Below are 21,047 nucleotides of genomic sequence, written 5' to 3'. Positions count from 1 at the left end.
TTATAATAAACATATCAGTATGTCTAGTTACACCATGACAAAAGTAACGTCCCTATGCCACAGTTATTTTCTGGAATTGGGCTGTAATAAAGAACTGTTTTAAATATAAAACTTGGGGGGGGTGGGAGGAAGAGAATAGTTATTGGCAATTGAAACTCATACAACTCTTGGCAGGATTAATCCTGTAAAAGCACCATATGCAATTCATATTACAAGGCCACATCATCATCCCCCACAGACCAACCCCAGTAACTTCTACATACTTCCCAAGATACACAAACAAGTTAACGCAGGCAGACACGTTCTATTTGGCCATAACACTTTTATTGAAGGAATATCAGGATTCTCAGAAGCCATCCTATAACCACTCAACCCACAAAGGGCCTGTTTCCTCCAGGACACAACTCACTTCCTCCCACAGAATGCCATCTTTGTCTCCACGGACGTCATCTCCCTACACATCAATGTCCCTCACAAAGATGGCACCGCTGCCTGCCTCAAATATCTACAAGACAATGGACACCACCCAAATATCTACCACAAACACATCAAACTCATCCATTTCATCCTCACCCATAACTTTACATTCAACAAAAAACACTTTGTCCAAACTATGGGAACAGTGGGGGGGCGGGGCTGCGCACTCCGGTGGATCAAAGCAAGTTCGATATAACACGGTTTCACCTATAACACAGTAAGATTTTTTGGCTCCCGAGGACAGCATTATATCGAGGTAGAGGTGTACCTTCTTATGCTTATCATATACATTTACATATATTGGACTCTTTTTACCCATTACAAGTGCAGCCAAAACTTGGGCTAGAAGGCAACAGCTCTTAAACAATACATAGCAACACATCATGGTAGTTTGGTACAAGAAATGAAAAACACTATACCGATAGAAACTGTGGACATAGAAATAAATCTCCAAGGCACTGGAATTAACATCCTCTCTCTTGCAAAAAGATCTTTATTTATCACCAGTGGTCAGGAACTTGGTTTTACATATCATCTAAAAAGACAGCACAATGCCCCTTAATGTTACAAATGAAGCATTTCCTCAGAGGGAGGAGCACAATGAACTGAAATCAACAGCACAACAAGCTGCAGAACCACGGATTACATTGCAGGCATGACCAAATCTGATCACACTTAGTTTATGAAATTTGATGAGATATGCAGCCTGAGGTGCTATGTACAGCCAGTTCTGTCATTCAGAAGTAAAGTGGCCTTAGTTTTCCGTAGCTTAATCTTCCCTTTCATAAATGTGTCTGTCCAGGAAAATCCTCAGTCATCCTTCCCAGTGCTTGTAAGAACATACCCCCCGCCTTTTTTTTTTTTTTTTTTTGGAGTGGGACGGGAGAGAGGAAAGGGGCAGAGATGATCCAATGCCTATGGGTTGTTCATAGGTCCACCTCAACTACTTTGGGTGTGTTAAAACTACATCTGTTTTCTGAGTAAAGACAAAGCCTCTCACATAAAGGACTTTTGAGGATTTATCTGTTTAGGACTTGCCAAAAGAGCCATTTTAAGTTCTCTGTCATTCATTCCAGACAAAAAATACATTTAAAAAATGTGAGAATCTTTTATTAGGGTTCTTGAGGACTAGTAGGTACATTTCTTCTTAATGTGAAGGGAAAGGGAAAAGGACTGGCTTAGAGAGGAAATTCCTTAGACACTCCTTGTACTAATGAAAGACACAATGAGTATGAACAGAGAAGCATTTCACCCAACCTATGGACAGACTTGATGGCTGCAAAAAAACAACTTTTAGGATTCAGTCCTTCATAGATAGAAACTAAAAAGGAGAGCACTGCCAGCTTAGGAGGGTAAGACTATGGCCCTGTTTTGATAGTCAAAGGGTGTATTTTTCCAATAGTAATGGATCAATCAAGTTAACACAGCCTGATTGAAAATCCTTGTCAAGATGCACACTAGCACTTTTGAAGCAAAGCTGGCTGTATTTTTAGCCTATGGAGGGATCCTAAGGCAGGCAGAATAGATAGCTACTACTCTGATAGGAAGCCAGGGACCCAGGATTTGGGATGCTTGGACCCTCTTCTGAGCAGCTTTTCTAAGGGCACGTCTTCACTGGCAATGTTAAAGCACTGCCACGGGAGCACTTTAACGTGGCTTGTGTAGTCACCACATAGCACTAGGAGAGAGCTCTCCCAGCGCTCTAAAAAAAACAAACCAACCCACCTCCACGAGGGGAATAGCTACCAGCACTGGAAGCGCGGCTCCCACTGCTGGTGCACTCTCTACACTGGCACTTTACAGCACTGAAACTTCCAGCGCTCAGGGGGGTGTTTTTTCACACCCCGGAGCAAGAAAGTTGCATTGCTGTAAAGTGCCAGTGTGGACAAGCCCTCAGAAACGGGAGGATCAGTATAAGAGTAGAAGCTACTGTCATTATCCCATGTGGAACAGCAGAGAAGAAACTAGAGCTGTAGCATGAGTAGTCCAGCAGAGGTCACCAAAACTCTTCTGCACCCTGACTAAGATAGCTGTTGCCTGCTGATTTGGAGATCAAGGACAAATCCATGCATTATGAGTCAGTGTCTAGGACACTAACATTTTTTTGTTCTCCCTCTTTTAATTTACTTCCCCATTGCTCCCAATATGTGGGTTATTCTGCAATTGTTCTGAAATTAACCCCACAAAGGATGCAGCCAGTTCTGTTTAGCTCAATATTAGCAGGCCATGTGTTCCAAGTTTCTTTGAACCATCATCCAGCTTGCGTATATAAAATACTTCAACATGATTGTTTGATCTCACCAATACTGCTTCATTTGAAAGAATATGCCAACTGCCCAATGCAGTTAGAAGTTAATACAATATCCCAGCATTATGCAGATTCATCTCCTTCCTCTTCGAAAATGTTGGCATGTAGAAAGAGCTTTGTGGACATGGACTCTACAGATGTGCGCGTATTTCAGATTTTTTGAGGCAAGAATGAGTCTAGCAATTGAGATGAGAGAGCTTTAGTCTGGGCCCTACAATAAACTATAACTTTAAGAACATGTGTAAATTAAAATTAATACAGTCAGCTTAGAGGATTTCTTAAAGAAATCCTTTAGTCATGGGCATATAGATGCAAAGAAAAGGTATAAACCTGTAAATTTTACATTTATCAACCGGAAGGTTTTATGCAAATTTATCCATGCTGTACCCCAGTGATTTAAAAAGATTTACATCCAGGATGAATTTTGCTCTTTTTACCTCTACTACTACTACTACCACGAACATATTATTTTCAAAAGTTCAACATAACCCAGGATAGGTTAAATCACTATACGCTGCATTAATATTAGAAGCTATTTTTATTTGATAACTACAGTTTAATAAAATATTAATATAAATTTCAAAGAACCTCAGAGTTATGAGCACCTCGGGAATGGAAGTTGTTCATAACTCTGAACAAACGTTCAAAAGTTTACAGCTCAACATTGACTTAATACAGCTTTAAAACTTTACTATGTAGAAGAAAAATGCCGCTTTTAACCATCTCAATATCAAATTTTTAAACTTTCCCTTTATTATTTTAGTAGTTTATATTCAACACAGTACTGTATGGTATTTGCTTTTTTTTTGGTCTCTGATGCTGCTGCCTGATTCCGGTTCCAAGTGAGGTGTATGGTTGACTGGTCAGTTCATAACTCTGGTGTTTGTAACTATTGTAAAAAGAAGAACAGGAGTACTTGTGGCACCTTAGAGACTAACAAATCTAACTATTGTGTGTCTTATTGCCTAAAACATCTAGAGATAATTTTAACAAATCCAGCTGGACAGAAATGGCTTAGTTTACCATAAAGTCTTGATAGATCAGAGCCTCCAACCTCTTTTTGGAGTGATATGCAAGTTTTCCTTCTCTGTTGTTTGAGAAATTAGAGTCCCAGGATGAGGATTCTGGTTAGTTTTAGGCCCATACGTACTTATGAATGGTACTAGTAAGCAGCACTATTTTATCTACACCTCACATCAGGGAGAAAACCACCACCAGATAATTCAGTATATTTGTAAAAATCCCCACTTTCTAATGTGGGCTTTTGCACTCTAGTCTCTCCAGCACATGTATATCTTTCTACAGAATTTAAGCTCCCACTTGAACTTTAAAAGGCTGCAGGTTGGAATAGCACCATTGTTCACAGAAGAGCTGAGATTTGTTAAAAGGAAACCTTTTGTCTCAATATTTACATGTAAGAGCTATTGAGGAAGAGTACTTTTTTGTACCAAAATATGAAATTGAAGTGAAGCACCTATAAATAACTGGCAGAAATCTGTTGCCAGAGTTTGTTCACCACCACCTCAATAACTTTATCCAGAAAAGAAATGGTTGGATTTTGGGTGATAGGTGGCAGTATTGTTGACATCAAGGAATGGTTTCTTAAAAACCCATTGGACTATTGCATCTTTCAGGAGTCAGATTTTTCTCTTTGCACAAAGCACTGATGTTCTTGGCCACTGGGGCCTAGAAGATCTTCATTGGCTTTCATCACCCAAGAAGAAGAGCAGGCACCAGTTATGGCCTAGGAACCTCTCAGGGATTTCATGGCCCGTGAATGATCAGGCCAAAATCCATCAAGGAATGTGAACAATCATCGCTGTCCAATTTCCAGCCAGAAAGTCTTGAATTCATTGATCTTTCCAGTGAAGGACGACAAAAACGCATCATAATTTGATATACTTGGGTCTGGGTCTGAGTCTGGGTGAAGGCAGTAAGCATAAGCTAGTTAGGTTATTATCTGGAGCTGTTCAGCCAATCAAGAATTTGCTAATTCGACTAAGGGGCGAAGGTGGTTCGGTCTGGACACTTTCATGGATGCAAAGTATATGTGCACAAACTCCTTGCGCTACTGTTGATTGGATTGAGAAAGAATGTTCACTTACCCAACAGTAAGTGTTGTTTTTAAAGATGCTTTGTTTGCAGTTACTGCAGGGTAAAGAAACCACTCTTTCTTCAAGTGATTGTCCATGTGTATTCCACTTCTCATGGCTCAAAAGAAGTAACTCGTGTCCTGGAGGTGGGAACAATGAGTCTACTGAAACAGGGACTGCAGGACAGCTCTATCAAAGGAGGCAACAGATCTGGACCCCTCTAGCAAGAAGTAGTGCTGAGCTACAGGGAGGCCAGCCCAAACCTGAGCGGCACTGACATGACCACATGCACCATGGGGCAGGTCAAAAAGCCCAGAGCGGAAAGCCAAGCAACAGCCAACCAGCAATATGGCACAGGAGATGCCAATGCAGAGTGAGAGCAGGGTAGGCTTGCTCCACAATTTCCTGCCCCTGGATCTTCCCCGCAGGACAACACCTGACCCACTCCCCTGGGGCAGGACCCAATCCCTGGGCCTCCCATTCCACCAGGGCAATATCCAACCCATGTTAGATACTCAAAATGTTAAGACACCTCACCACTCAAGCCTCTCTGGGTCACAACAACAGAGGGCAGCCCAAAGAGAGTTGCAGCATGAAAAAGTTTGGGAACCAATGCTCTAAGGCAAGCAGATAGTTCATGATAGCAGCCAGTGGCTCTTCCAAAGGAGATAGAGAATCTCTTCCATCTAGCAGCACAAGTAAATTTGGTGGAATCCTTTCTGCTACAAGCTAGGATGCTTTGAACTGCTAAGGGGCAGGATCTGTCAGTCAGCCAGCCTCCAGGCCATGCGATGGAAGGATGCTAGGTCTGGAAGTAGGACTTATCCCTTCAACTGCATAATCATATGGGGGTATCAGAAGTTTGATACGGGGCAGTGTTGACAGATTCATGAGGTCAGAATACCAAAACTGCCTGAGACCTCTCAGTATCAAGGAAATTGGAGGGTAGGCATATATGAGCCCTCATTACCTTAGGATCAGAAAAGCATCCAAACAGAGAGCAGGGACTTGTTCCCTTTCTGGAGTAGGCACTTCTTATTGTGGTTGGAAGCAAACAGGTCTAATCTTGGGAGCCCCCACCTATGAAAGATGACTTTTCGAATAACCATTCACGGTTGTCCAAATATTGTCAACTCAGATGGTCAATGAAGGTGTTTTGCAGGCCAGGAAGGTGTGATGTTACTGACATAACCTGTGACCGTATAGATCATTGTTGCAACCACTGTTCTATATTTGCAGCAAATACTGTACAAAGGTTGTCGTGTAAGGTGTCTATGGAAAGGTTATGATTTGCTGATTATGATTATGCTAGCTGTATGTGTGTACCATTTTTGTAGTTGAAGTTATGAATATTGTCTATGTACTTGTATCTTAATGTGTTTTGATTCTAAGTAGCCTCAGTGAAGCATTTGGTCAGCTTCTTGAGAAGGGACTATTCTCAGTAAGTGCCCAATCAAGAAACACTTATCTGACAATGGACTTTGGGAGACGCCAATCCATATCTGAGCTTTCCTGGGAATGTTCAAACTAACATGTAAACAATGGTGTTGGCCTGTAAAGAACTGAGTCATGCATGGACATTTGACTTGCCCATGTGACTCCAAACTCCATCTTGCTGTGATCTTGCACAGGAGAACCAAGGAGTTTCCACCCACAAGAGAAAACCTATTAAAGGCTGCTGTATCTCCTCCATCTTGTCTTCAATTCTGCTTCTTGCCTCTGGAGGGACTTTGCTACAAACTGAAGCTCTGAACAAAGGACTGAATGACCCACCCCAGCTGTGGATGTACTTGATTTGTGTCTGCAGTTTATTCCATCACTGCTACCAGCCTGAACTAAGAACTCTGCCATTACTGTATGTAATTGATTCCATTTAACCAATTCTAGCTCTCTTCTATATTTTTTTCCTTTTATGAATAAACCTTTAGATTCTAAAGGATTGGCAACAGAATGATTTGTGGGTAAGATCTAACTTGTATATTGATCTGGGTCTGGGGCTTGGTCCTTTGGGATCGGGAGAACCTTTTTCTTTTTCTGGGGTATTGGTTTTCATAACCATTTGTCCCCATAACGAGAGGCACTGGTGGTGATACTGGGAAACTGTAGTGTCTAAGGGAATTGCTTGTATGACTTCTGGATAGCCAGTGGGGTAAAACTGAAGTCTTCTCTGTTTGGCTGATTTGGTTTGCCTTGGTGTGCAAAGGAACATCAGCCTTGGACTGTAACTGCCCTGCTCTGAGCAACTTGCTCTGAATTGCTACTCTTGGAAGTGTCCCACCAAAGGCAGCATCGTTACACTGGACTGCGTGGTGACCAATGCACCAGTTCCAAAGTTGGACTGCCTCCTGGGAAAAAATGAGTGAGCACCTCCCTGCTTACTGATAACAACCATGGTGTTGTCCATGAGCACCTGTACTGTGGTGCCATGAAGTACTGAGAAGAAAGCTATGCATGCCAACTAAATGGTTCAGTTCCAGAACAGTTATGTGAAGATTTGCCATGAGGAAGGGGAAAGGGACTCAGAGGCCTTAAATCCGAAGGTGACCCAGGGAACTCCCCACAATGCATATGTTGCATTGGTGATCCCTATTGCTTAGGCCTCTCTTGAATGAAAATCATGACCAAGGAGCCCTTGAAATAGGCTTGATAGTGCCAGTCTATTTTCTTGGAGGTAGGCACCATAAATGCATGAGTTGACCACATATCCCTGATTCTATGTGAACAATCTCTGAAACTCCTCTCCAAGGAGCCAGGTTCATAGGGATCCAAGACAGGTAACTCAGTTCTCTCCCAGGTTCTCCAAAGCCAAGAAAGAGAAGTAATATGCTTTAGCAGAGCAGGTCTCTTAGATGGCCGGGGAGGTCGTGAATCTGTAATGGTGTAGGCAATGGCACTGGGGCCAACAACTTCTTCACAGAATGCAGTAATGGAGGCTTGGGTAGATCCAATACCATTAAGACTCTTTGTACTATAAACTGAGTGGTTACAGCAGAGGCTTGGGGTGAGGTCTTCTGCTCTGGAAGTGCAGTCAGTAGTGGAGAGATTTTAGCCTCTGCCAAGGGAAGATGTCTCCCACTGACTGCAATTCCTAGGCACCAGGGGTTTCAGAATTGGTATGGAAAGATCTGGAAAATGCTTGTGCATTGGGGGCTTCTATACTGATGTCTTCAGTTCAGATGTTTCCATCCTTGGTCACCAATACCAAATGCATTGATAGCATTTGGAGGCTGAGTGGGGTTCTTATGGTGACTGCTTGGTGCCAAGTCAGAAGTTATTCTGGACCTTGAACTGCCTCCAATACTGGATATGCTTGGGGCTGGAGACGGGAGTTCTGTGTCTCTGGTCACCAAGGGAGTGGTACTCCTTATGACCTCTCCAGAAGATAGAGAAGAGGATGCAAGAGAGGTTCTAGCCTCTGTAGCAGAGAGTGGGGACTTCCTCAATGCTGAAGGTGCTCTGGAATCCAGATTGGACCACTGGCTTACTGGAGCATTCTGAGGGCGAGTCTACATTAATATTTAGTTTGTGGGAAGCTAGGGTACACATCTCCTCCACACTAGCCTGCTGTGCACTAAGTGTCTGTGTGGACCCTGCTGCCACACACTAAAAGTTTCCTAATGCATTTTCATTTACCCCATTTTGAACAGGAGTCAAAGCACACTAGAGAACTTTTAGTGCCTGTCAGCAGGGTCCACAAACACTTAGCGAACAGCAGGTTAGTAGATTTACACACCTGCTTCCTGTGAACTAAATGTTTGTGCAAACAAGCGGGTCCAACCTGACCAGTTTTCCTCGTATTCAGTGGCTAAGGAAGCTTTCCTGGCATTCCTGAGGAGAGAGGAGGACTTTTTGCAAAGAAGCAGCATATAGAGCACTTACCTAGCATATGCATTTCCTTCAGACAGAAAAGGCACTTAGAGTGTCCATTGTTGATAGGGATAGCTTGTTCAGAAGACAGGCAGGTCTTGAATCCAGGGGACTTGAACTCCACCACATCCAGAGCCAAGACAGCACATGGACTTGTAGACCTTGTTCATCAGTAAATTCACACACAGAGACACACACACACTTCGTTTTTATTGTCTGTTTATTCCACTAGCCAAAAAACACACTAAATAACTAACATCTAACCAAAAAGGATTTATTTGCACCGTATGCCAAGAGGTAGATGCTACAGGTGTTCAGTCTTGCAACCACAAGCAGTAAGAAGGAACTGTCGTTTCCCTATCTTTTATGTTCTTGGCTACAGTGTGCCAGAGGGCTCGGAGGGGTGACCCCAAACACTGCTATTCAGAAGATTCTTATCTAGCTCGCCTGGAAGGCACCAAAAATAAAATACACGTGCACAGTCACTTTAATAGATTTTGTGCTTTGGTGTTTTGTTATTGTTGGAGTGGTGCCAACAGTTTGCTAGGCACTTTTTCCAGACAAATTTTTAAAAGCTTTTCATGACAGGGATCCTGCCTCTGTGTGCACTTGAATATTATCTAGCAAAACGGGGCCCTTATCTGGATTGAAGCATGCTACCACAACACCAAAAACAGTAACATGCTCCTTTCCCCCAGAGAGATTAGAATCTATATGGTCCTAATTTTTCATCTTTGCACTTCAATGGAAGTAGCTAGCTGGTGAACTTACAGAATCAAGTGAAGTTCTGAGTCCAAATAACCAATGTTTGAAGAAGGCAGATATTCATAATGTTCCATCAGAACATCAGCGGATAGGTCTTACAGCTGAACAGCTGTTTCCCTACCTTTGTTATGGTCTTCAAATTATCAAAATAAAATAAAGACTAATCTTAAAAGGCAAGTTTTACTTTAAAATTCAAGTTCCATTAGAATTTTTCACCACTCACTTTTTTTTTGGGGGGGGGGGGGGGGGGGGGGAGGAGAAGGGAGGAAGGAGGAGGGAAGCAGATCCTGAAACAGTTTAAGAAATTTTGGTTTCAGATAACTGGCAGGCTCAGGCATGTGTGGATAGGGAAAAAATTGTTAAAATAGCAGCTGAAAATCATTTAACTTAATTGGTGTACTGAGATCAAAAGATTTTTAACGACTATTTAAAAAAGAATTTCACACATCTATGTGGGATGACAGAGCCTATATGGTTTTCACTAATTTACCTTAAACTGTTTCAGGATGTGACCCCTCCCCCAAAAAGAAAAAAGTTATAAGCATGCATACGATCATAGAGTCATAACAGAAGTGGTGATGTCTAGAAATGAAGGTAAATCATGCAATATTTTCTATAGTAATTTGAACATTTGTCCATTTCGCTCTACCCTGTTGCCTCACAACAGCACACACTTGGTTATTCCCTATTGCCGCCTCCTCTTTTCCATCAAAATCATCTTTCCTGTTTAGCATCTTCCACACAGCTCCATGTATCTCTGCAGTGGCTTTCATTTTTCTATTACAAAATTCAAACTGCTTTGCATATTCCAAGCAATTCATAACTTTGCCCCTGCATACTTCTGTTCTAATCTCCTACACACTACCCTTGTTTCTATAACCGCTCCTTTTGTTTCCTTTGCCTAATCCCAACTTTTCATACTGCTCAATACATCACCTTCAAGAAAAACTTTTGAAAAGCCACCTGTTCAATTGAAATATACCAGCTATAAGACCACGGTCACAATACAAAACAAACAGGGTACCATTCTGCAATGTACAGTACCCACTTGTGACTTCAGATTATGAAGTCTTCAAGACAAGAACTCCAAATGGCGGAGTTCATGTTACACATTACCTACCATACAGACTTATGGAGCTATACTAGTGATACTCCTTAAAATACACATTAAAATAAGGCACACAGGAATTTCCATAAGTTGCAAGCCATTTCCTTTGGAGATATTGTTGACTGGATTTTACATATTAAAAACCATTTCCTGCCAAACCAAATAAACATTTTTTAGATAATTAAACTGTTATAACATGTTTGTGAACAAAAACCTAAAATAAAAATAAAAATTGTGAACTATGACTAATCTTCTATTTTATGACTAAGCCTCTATTGGTATTGGATCAGTTATTAAAGTTATGAACTGTATGTGCTGCATTGTACCTAGGTAAAGCCAGGTCAGTTTTCTTAAGTAATACACATCACGGTGCACATTTTTTTCCCCAGTAGATAAATTTTTAAAAGGTTTTTCCTCTATTTATGTATAAGATTTAGTATTTACCAAAACATGTATCTGAACACATATGTTCTTTAACAGCCATTTCTTTAGCTCTGCAACAATTGACTACTACCAACTGACAAAACAGAACATTAAAAAAAAAATTAGACGTGAAAAAGTAAAAATATATGCTTTCATTTAACTGCTCAAAACAGCGAAGCAAAAGCATAGATCACGTTAAAAAAAAAACTGGGAGTGGACTACATCCACCCTGATTGAATTGGCCCTGTCAACACTGGTTCTCCACTTGTGAGGTACTCCCTTCTCTTCATGTGTCATTATATAATGCCTGCATCTGTAACTTTCACTCCATGCATCTGAAGAAGTGAGGTTTTTTACTCACAAAAGCTTATGCCCAAATAAATCTGTTAGTCTTTAAGGTGCCACCAGACTCCTTGTTGTTTTTGTTAAAAAAAAAAAAAAGTTTGCATCAGCAAAATGCTGCTTTGTTCTCAGACCATAATACACTTCCATTAAAATCTAAAAATATTCAGAACATGGTTTGGTATTCATATTTTAAAGGCATACATTGTTTAATCTCCATTTTAAATGGATACGATTTTAATTTAGCAGGTTACTTAAATGGCCCAAAAAAAATCTTCATTTAAGTTCAAAATGAATGTGAAATACAAAAGTAGCACACAACAATTATATTAAAAAAAAACCACCCAAAAAAATCTAAAAACATTAAACCAGAAAATATTTATACACAATTAGATTTTTATTGTTAAAATGTGGGAGCTTTCATTTTTTTCCTTATTTCCATCCACATGAATGGAAAGGTGATTAGACATGGAAATGTCTAAGATATGAGTTTTAAGTTCCTATTGTTGATGGCTTGAATAGATTTCTAATGTTAACAGCACAAAGCCTTTAATCTGTTCTTGGCTTCCAGGTAAGCAACTTGTACCACAACTGTTAGTAACCAAAAGGAGACAATTATCCAGGAAAAGTTTAAACACCATGCAGGAATTATGATGGACATCAATTCTGACACAAAATGTACTGTAGTAAAAAGATCTAGTGATCTGGTACATTACTATATTTTTGATATATTATGCTACTAGTTTTCACCATAAAGTTGCAACCCGCCTATAAGCCAATACCAACTAATTTTTCCAATCTGCATTTTAAAAAGCAGTATAAAATGCCAGTGCACAGAAAAAGAGTGGAGTGTACACATATTTTTGAACTGATACGAAATAAAATTAACCTGTATAATCTACAGATAATTAATGTCAGAATTTTCAGACTGCATAATTAAAAACAAAACTGAAAACAGTCCTTTGATTAACAGTAGTTTTTTTGTTTCTTGGGCGTATGGCTTTCTTCTGTAATCAAAGCAATGACAGTTCTGGGCTTTGCTTTGTTAGCGCATTAACTTATACATTTAAAAAATGGAAGTGCCAATCTTGAAGAAATCAACAGTCCTCCTTTTCTAATCTCCTGAAAAAGATCATTCTCTCATCTAAATTGGATTTGTTCTATGACATAAAAATTTGATTAATGCCCTGCATAGGTTTAAATACATCTATCATGTCTTACACAGCCTTTTCAAAATGAACCTAGAGTAAAAGTCTATTTCCAGTTCAAACATTTTATCTATCAATATCTTTATAAAAGAAAACATTTTAGCTTAATTATAGTTAAACTGTTTCATCAACACAATGGTAAGAGACCAGTACTGTCAAATGAACACTTTTTTCCATGTTCAATAGTGCAACTGGAACAACATTTTCCATTTTTGCAACATAAGCAAATTATGTCTTGTCTTAACAAAAGGATAAATTTACAACAGTTTTTCTATTCTGGTAGTAGTAGTAGAATATTCAGCTGTAAAAATAATCTAGCAAGAATGCCTCTCTCAAACCAGTTTACACATACATTCATACACACACGCACAAATATATATTTTAAAGAGTATTTTTGTGGGCATGTGATAAAACAAGTAAGCTACAATTTCTCTTTTAATATCAATGTTTTTAATAGTTAACATTTTCCATGCTAACTGCTTAGGCCTAAACATCGCTTTTGTAAGAACACGAATCAAATGAAAACAATTAATGGTTACAGCTAGTCTGTAGAGATTTTTAGCTTTCTTTTCAGATTATGTTTTAAACATTACATTGCAGAATTCACATACCTGGATCGTACTGGCATTTAGCTTCATTATGCAGAGTTACTGAAGATATGCTTTCCATAGTATCTCATACCTAGACTTTTGTATTGTTCCTTTAAAGAGCTTACTGCACAAATACACTTAGCTTAACATTCAAGCATTTGTAGGTACCTGCTAAAGCAATCTGTTAAGGCACTTGCTGAAGCCTCAGAGACAATAGAAAATCAACAGCTGTATGTTGTGATGTCAGTAACACCCTGGCCAGTCACCACACAGAGAAACTAAAACGCATCAGAAGCTATATTGAGCTCTTCGTTAGCAATTCAGTATCAAGTGATGCAAAAGCCTTGTGAAACTGTAAATGTGTTATAAAATGGCTGTAGGGGGGAGTTTAGTCATTCTCTCCATTAAAATTCTGTGGCACATCTCCCAGTATAAGAAGTTTATTATTACTATGAAATTATTATTTTTTGTTAACTGACAAACAGTAAATATTGTGCAAAACCGGTGTTGCTGTGCAGATAAGCACTGTTTTTAAAAAGAAAATGACATTTTACCTTTTCCATTTCATATTATAAGCAATGGGATTAAAAAAATCGTATCCATTTACTAAGTACTCATCACAGTAGTATCTGAACATTTTTTAAGTTTTTAGTCAGATTTTTTTTTTAAAGTGTTTTATCTGTACCTGTTTTCAACTTCAAGGGCAAAATAAACAACCAGCCAGTGCAGCTGAAGGTAACATTTTGCATGTTGGTTTGGTTTCTTCAAATCCTCTTAGATTTATCTGGAAAAAAGTGAGTTACTTCACTATACCAGCAGATGGACACATGAAAAGAACACATTTCTGATGACAGCATTCACATGGGTGCTTACTGGCTGAAATAACTCACTTGGAGACTTTCCAAGCAAAAAATGAAACAAACTGAACTAACGGCAGACTGGTGGACTAGAATAATCTCCACCACCAAAATGGGCAATATTGTCTGGGCTAATATAAGAAGATTTTTTCAGAACACAAATGAGGAAGAAAAGCAGTAATTATTCCCCCCCCACCCCTGAAATAAAGGGTGGACCATTATCCATTTGCTGCAGTCCAGAGGATCAGACTTCCAAAAGCAGCATCTAGGTCAGAGGTGGGCAAACTATGGTCCACGGGCCACATCCAGCCCACGGGACCCTCCTGCCCGGCCCCTGAGCTACTTCCCCAGGAGGCTAGCCCCCGGCCCCTCCCCCGCTGTTCCCTCTCCCCCCGCAGCCTCAGCTCACTGTGCCGCCGCCGGCACAATGCTCTGGGCGGCGGGGCTCTTGCAGAGCCGCGGCATGTCCTGGTCCTCTAGGCGGTGCGGCTGTATCACAACCAGCCACCGGTGCTGCAGACAGCACAGTAAGGGGGCAGGGAGCAGGGGGGTTGGACAGAGGGCAGGAGAGTTCGGGGTGGTGGTCGGGGGCAGGGCAGTCAGAGGGCAGGGAACAGGGGGGTTGAATAGGGGCAGGAGTCCCGGGGGAAACAGTCAGGAAGGGGAGGGGAGTTCGATGAGGAGACGGGGGACAGTCGGGCAGGGGTTACGGAGGTTGTCAGGGGACAGGGAGAAGGGATGGATGGGGCAGGAGTCCTGGGGGCCCCCCCCCATCAGGGAACAGGGGGGTTGGATGGGGTAGGGGTCCCAGGGGGGGGCCCGTCAGGGGGCAAGAAGCAGGGGGGGTTGGATAGGGGGTGGGGGTCGGGCCACACCTGGTTGTTTGGGGAGGCACCTCCTCCCCTAACCTGCCCTCCATACAATTTCAGAAACCCTCAGGCCAAAAAAAGTTTGCTCGCCCCTGATCTAGATAATGTTGCCATGTCCAATATAGGGCTTGTCTCCATGGGAATGTTGCATCAAATTAGTATGTCAACTCTAATTGCAGTAATGTAACTAAATCAAACTGAAGCGTATCCATAATGCTATGTTATACTGGGTTAAAATACTTTCCTTGTTAATCACTGCATTCGCATACCTCTGCGCTCGTTCAAATTATCCACTTAGCATTCTGGACAGATATCTGACAGCACAACATTCTGTCGCTCAACTCTATTCTCTGATTTTTCTCCTGGTGTATTTTGGGACACCCACTGGAACCTGTCTGTGCGAACGCATGAGAGAAACTAACATTCTCATGATTCCTAGATTGGCACCCATTAATTTTGCCAATGCCATTTTTGAACTGCTGTCAGGTAGCATGAAGGAAACTCTGCAGAGTGCCATGATCCTGACAGTCATTAATACAAACAAGATGATGCACATATACTGGCAGGTTCAGGGGTGGCTGTATTTGGCAGTGCAGCTCTGTAGGGCTACAGGAACAGGTAACTGAAATCAGGCAGTTACTTCTGCAGAGCATTTATCTGGAGCATCTTCACTTGATGGAGAAGCACTTGGGCTCAGTCAACACAGAGTGTGTGGTAGGATGCAGAGGGGCAAAAGTGGGATGACCAGCAGTGGATGCATTAATTCAGGATGCAAAAGACTTTCCTAGAGATCAGTGAACAAAAATATGAACAATGCATCTGTGAAGAAACTGAAGTTAGGACTTGTCTACACCTACTCCAGAATAACTATTCCTGAATAACTCCAGGTGTAGACAAGCCCATCGTGATCAAAGGGCTTGGCTACACTTGCGAGTTAGAGCGCATTAAAGCAGCCCCGGGCGCCCTAGCTCACTACCCGTCCACACTGGCAAGGCACGTAGAGCGCTCTGACTCCAGGGCTAGAGCGCTCCTGGTACTCCACCTTGGCGAGAAGATTAACACTTGGCGCACATTGGCTGAAACGCCTGGGCGTCAGTATGAACGAGGTGTTGCATTACTGCACTCTCATCAGCCTCCGGAAATGTCCCATAATCCCCTTAAGTCAAGTGGCCACTCTTGTCATTGTTTTGGAATCACTGCAGGCATGCAGATATGCCCTTTGAAATCTCCGTTTCTGACAGCCGGCATGCTTATCTGCTCCAAGACAAAGCAACCATTACTGAGGAATGCTGTGAGAGAGAGAGAGGTGGAGGGAGGGGGTCTGTTGCTGTCTGAACTTACAAGACAGCATGCTGACATGCTCTCAGCCCCCCAAAAACCCACTCTCTCCCCCCTCGCATACACACAACACACTCCCTGTCACACGCCACCCCACACCCCTCATTTGAAAAGCACGTTGCAGCCACTTGCATGCTGGGATAGCTATCACAATGCACTGCTCTCTGTGGCCATTGCAAGAGCTGCTAATGTGGCCATGCCAGTGCACTTGCAGCTGTCATTGTGTACAGATTGCAGCGCTTTCTCTACTGTGCTCTACAAAGGCTTGTTTAACTCAAAGCGCTCTACATCTGCACGTGTAGCCATGCCCAAAGAAAACAAATGCTGAGGCCCATTATCAAAAGACTGCTCACTCCACCCAGACCCTACTGTGTTAACTGCAATCGGGGGTTTAGTCTTGAAGCTGAAAGGTAGGTCTCCCTGAGAGTCTGTTATACAATGAGAAAACAGTTCCTTGTCCCCTTATACTGCAATGAGTACCATGTAGATGGACTCCTGTACCCATGCAAAGCTCACTGAAGGTTCAGAGTATTGGAAACTGCCACGACTCTCTTAATCCATCAAATAGTACAAAACAGATGATCGATTTGCACTTTGTTCATCAGTATTGCAGCTTATAAATTCATTACAGCAGTTGTAAACTAAAGCCAGGATATTTAAAAGGAAGATTTATGCTTTAAAATATGTACTAATAGATAAGTTATTGAAAAGTATGGGAGTAACTAGGTGTTCCATTTTTATTGTGCCTACTGTTTTTACAAGATTACAGTAACTGAAATGAGGAAAAATATTTTCCACATTTTATTTAGTTTACTATGTGCATTAGATGGCACTTCTAGTACAGAGTTTCAGGATTCATGCACAGCTCTGTGAAGAGTTCAGGAGCACGCTCTTGTCCAGGCCCTGGAAGAGGGTGTGTATGTGTATATCAGTGTTTCAGCTTTGCTACTGCTGTTAAAGTCAACAGGCAGCAGACAGGCGGCTGCACAAAAAAAAAGGGGAGGAAGAATGGGCCCAAGAATGTCTAGTGTTGTTGGACTCTGGACTGCTCTAGAGATGGAAGAAAACACTCATGAACTTCAAAAAAGGATGTCTTTAGTGAAAAATTCAGAAAAACAAGGAGTCCGGTGGCACCTTAAAGGCTAACACAATTTATTTGAGCATAAGCTTTCGTGGGTAAAAAACCCATATACCTAAATAAATTTGTTAGTCTTGAAGGTGCCACCGGACTCCTTGTTGTTTTTGTGGATACAGACTAACACGGCTACCCCTCTGAAGTTTGAAAAATTCAGGACATACAATTTCACATGAGATTTTGCATCGGCGAGAGTAAAGTTGGCGGTGTTTTATTTCATGCCCCCTCCTCCCCACTCTTCAAGCACACCTCCACTTCCTCAGCAGCTAATATTTTACAGATGCTACGATCAGAACCCTACACACACCAGTGAAATTCACCAAAGCCAAGCCAATCTCATTTTGTTGCTTGGAAAAGGTCTGAGCAACAGTAATAGAGCTGACCCCTGGATAGGATGACTACAAATCAGAAGTTTGGAAAAGAGCAGAGTAGCAGACTCTGTACTATCAACAGCCATGTTCAATCTAAGCAGCCAGGATACATAGGGCTTGTCTATACTTACCGCGCTGGTTCGGCGGCAGGCAATCGAACTTCTGGGTTCGATTTATCGCGTCTTGTCTGGACGCGATAAATCGAACTCAGAAGTGCTCCCCGTCGACTCCGGTAATCCTGCTCGCCGCGAGGAGTACGCGTAGTTGACGGGGGAGCCTGCCTGCCGGGTCTGGACGGCGGTAAGTTCGAACTAAGGTACGTCAATTTCAGCTACGTTATTAATGTAGCTGAAGTTGCGTACCTTAGTTCGATTTGGGGGTTTAGTGTAGACCAAGCCTGAGAGATGGGTAGAGAAACATGCAATAGTACAGTAGTCACTCCACCACCTGTCTCATTTGCCAACGTTACCAGCAATGATTTTGTTTTTTCTGCTAGAATATTAAAAAAAATATCCTTAATAGCACTGGGCCAGGAACACGTCCCTATTGCACAGGGAATCTTCCTACTCCCAATCAATTTTTTCCAACACCAAACATGGTGGGATATAAAAAGATTAAGTTTCTACCTTCAGGAGTCCATTTCTTTAAGAAAACAGCAAGCCTCAAGATAGGTCTATTTAACATTAGATGTTTCTTCCCTGCCACTTTCCCTTCCACCCCAACAACTTCATTAGAGCAGCAAAGCAGCCAGTGCGAGTTTACCTCCTGCCCCCCATAATCCATCTTCCCCATCCCTCCTGCCCTCACTGTTGAGTAGATTTGGTATAAAAGGTAGTTTCTGAAAAGAAATATTTGGTATTAATGGTCATTTTCTGCTGTTCTTCAAAACTAAAATTTTCTCCATTCTTCCAGACAATTCCACAAAGAATTACTCTCAGAATGGCCACCACCTGCTATTGTTCTCAGTGACACTCAGGCCACAGGTTGCCCTCCTTTAAAATGGCTACGGACGCATTGTTTTCTGTAGAAATGAAGCCAAGCTGCTCTCAGGGAAAATCATGGCAAGGAAGTAGAAAGAGCACTATAAAGAGTATTGTGAACAGACGCAGAGAGAGCCACTGCCAAGGACAACTAGAGACTTCAGGCCCATTGAAAAAAAAGGATCATTAAAAAACTTCCTACCAACAATGCAATCAAATCACCCACAAAACAAGACAACAATGGATCTACATCACAAATACACCTCTACCCTGATATAACGTGACCCGATATAACACGAATTCGGATATAACGCAGTAAAGCAGCACTCCGGGGGGTTTGTGGGGGGTGTGGGACTGTGCACTTCAGCGGATCAAAGCAAGTTCGATATAACGCGGTTTCACCTATAACAATGTAAGATTTTTTGGCTCCCGAGGACAGCGTTATATCGAGGTAGAGGTGTAGCTGATAAAGACTCATGAAGAAGTCTGTCAACTGTTAAACATCACTACCAATTTTTTTTTTTTTTTTTTTTTTTTTTGGAGTAAAAACAAAGTAAGTAGGAAGTTTTATATTAGGAAGCTTTCAACTTCAGCTAAATATGATGGTTAGAATTTTATACTGTTGTAAACTATTGATCTTATTCTAAACTCAGTAGCCAATTCTGTGTCTCCAGCAGTTAGCATTGGGTACTAGTATCATTATAGTAATAAGCTAATAGCTACTTTGATCCCATGAAACAACCTATAAAAACATTTTTTTAGCTGTAGTCAACAAAACTATATATTAACATAGTCCTATTCTCAGACAGTAAAAAAGGTAAAAACAGGAACAAAAACAGTTTTTTCAAGAGATATATTTTAACATTTTTATATTTTAAAAAGGTAAATTCAGATATGTGAAGTAGATATGGAGTCCTCTAGGATGATAAATTATAATATTTGATATATAATGGTAATGTAACCAGGAAAGTTTAAAACATGTTAGTTTAGGTTTCCATTCATTTGGCACCCTGATGGATAATATTTACATTTTCAATTTGCCAGTGAATTAGTTTCCCAAACATCCCTTTGGTCCCAGGCATTAGAACCTAGCAAATTCTTTCAAATAAAATTCATTTAAAATTACTTAGGGAAGCGGGGAAGAGAAGAGAGAAAAACATTTTCAGAGTAAGTATATAGGATCCAAGAAGAAGAAAGGCCAAAACAAAAAACAAAAAAAACCCCATGTCCCCTTTAAGAAGGCCTCCAGTCTGACCCCAGCCAGCAGAGCTCCAACTGCTTATCATCATTCTAGGAGGCAGGCTCTCCCCCCTTCCCAGGGGCATCAGGTCAAGGGAAGAGTTGCTTAACCCAGTTCATCAGACCTTTATCTCAGAGCCCTGAGTCACAGCCACTAAACTCACAGTTAGAATAAACTGAGTCTCCAGAGCCCAGGTCAAGCCCGTAACCTAGAGCCCAAGGGGCCTGCAACCTGTAGCAACCAGTATGGCTTCTGGTCCCTTCTCTCTTGCTCAGCTTCCTTTTCTTGTTTATATAGCTCAGTTCCAAGGGTTGGACAGAGTGCTCCTGGATTGTGCCCCCAAGATGTCTTGGCTGTAAACTCCCTACTGTCCCATTAAGAACGCCCTGAGCTATGGGAAGTTGTGACAAAAATGCAACTGGAAGAGTTTTTAAGATAAGAACTCTTCTTATTTTCTCAGAGTTGCATACATTCAAGAAAGACTGACAAATTTTCTCAAATTTAGGAAAACAAAACAACCCCCTCCCCTACCTATTGGCCACCCATGTAAAATTTTAAACAGAAAGGGTCTATTGAGGAAAGTGGGGGGATGGGGGGAGAGAGACGTTTGGTCAGATTTCTAGCAAAAGTCAAATTGCAATTTAAGGGTCCTAATTTAGCACCTACATTATCTCCCTAAACTGAAATGAGAATTAATATATAACTTTGCAGAACAAAACGGTCTACAAACATATACTGTGCATTGTGTATTAACTTTAGATTGATGCTATATTTACCCATAAAAAGGCAATGCTTCATGGTTAAAAAAGGCATGACAACCTTTTCTGCAATCTTCAGGAGAGCAACAAAGCTGGCCTGGCCAGGCCTTTTAAGATAGATATCTTCATGATAAACATGAAAATTCTGAAAATTTAAACAAACTAGCAAGATCCTCCTTAGTTAGTGCGAGTTGTTAGAGTGGCCATATACTATTGAAAAAAATACTTGCCTTTAGGTGTAATTTTAAGGCATTGGACTTCACACCTGTAACATCAGAATGTCATGATAATTTGATCATTCTTGAGCTACTCTTTCCT

The sequence above is a fragment of the Chrysemys picta genome, chromosome 11, assembly GCF_011386835.1.
Source record: "Chrysemys picta bellii isolate R12L10 chromosome 11, ASM1138683v2, whole genome shotgun sequence".
Taxonomy (NCBI): domain Eukaryota; kingdom Metazoa; phylum Chordata; order Testudines; family Emydidae; genus Chrysemys; species Chrysemys picta.
This window is presented reverse-complemented; position numbering follows the sequence as displayed.